Genomic DNA, 725 nt, shown 5'->3' with positions numbered 1-725 from the left:
TTCATTGTATCACATTCTAACTCATATTCACGACTGTTAAATTGGTGGAGGCTAATATTTTAATATTACTAGCGTGGCAACTTTTCCTTATCACTCTCCTCCCCTTTCCCGTTCCAACCCAAGTCTATTTAAGTATAGTTATAATTATTTATTGCTGTTTATGGTAGGCATATTATAGGTTTATCGTTTGTTGAATTTACATTCCGCTGTCCTAGTTCTTGTATGTTATTCTTGTATTCAGTTCTGTCTGCTACCGGGCAGGCAACAGTCGTGTGCCGCTGTACACTAACAGTGCTAACACTTTGAGACCAGGAAAAATAAAACAACTTTAACGATGGAAGAAGAAGTCGATCCACATGAATTTATTAACAAAGCTAAGAAATAAATAGGTGAATTGACCGCATTATTAGAGGACAGTCCAACAAGAATCACCAAAGAAACGAAAATTGAAATCTCCAAAAAAATAAGTACAATCATGGAAAATATTTCACATATGGCGATTGACATGGCAACATTGAAAGAAAAAAATACGATGCTTAAAGAAATGTTGAAAATCGAAAATGAAAGAGCAACGTACGCATCAGCAATAAGAAGCAACTATCAACAAGAAACTATCATAAAAAAAGAAGAGACTCAGGCTATAAAATATGGAATAATAATATCTACTAAGGATGTACACATGGAACACGAAGAACTGAAAAAAAAGTTACAGAAAAATGTTAATG

This window comes from Hesperophylax consimilis, unplaced genomic scaffold (assembly GCF_061612785.1).
Source record: "Hesperophylax consimilis isolate HC1 unplaced genomic scaffold, BYU_Hcon_1.0 scaffold_36, whole genome shotgun sequence".
Taxonomy (NCBI): domain Eukaryota; kingdom Metazoa; phylum Arthropoda; class Insecta; order Trichoptera; family Limnephilidae; genus Hesperophylax; species Hesperophylax consimilis.
The sequence above is the reverse complement of the archived record's forward strand: the minus strand, read 5'-3'. Positions refer to the sequence as shown.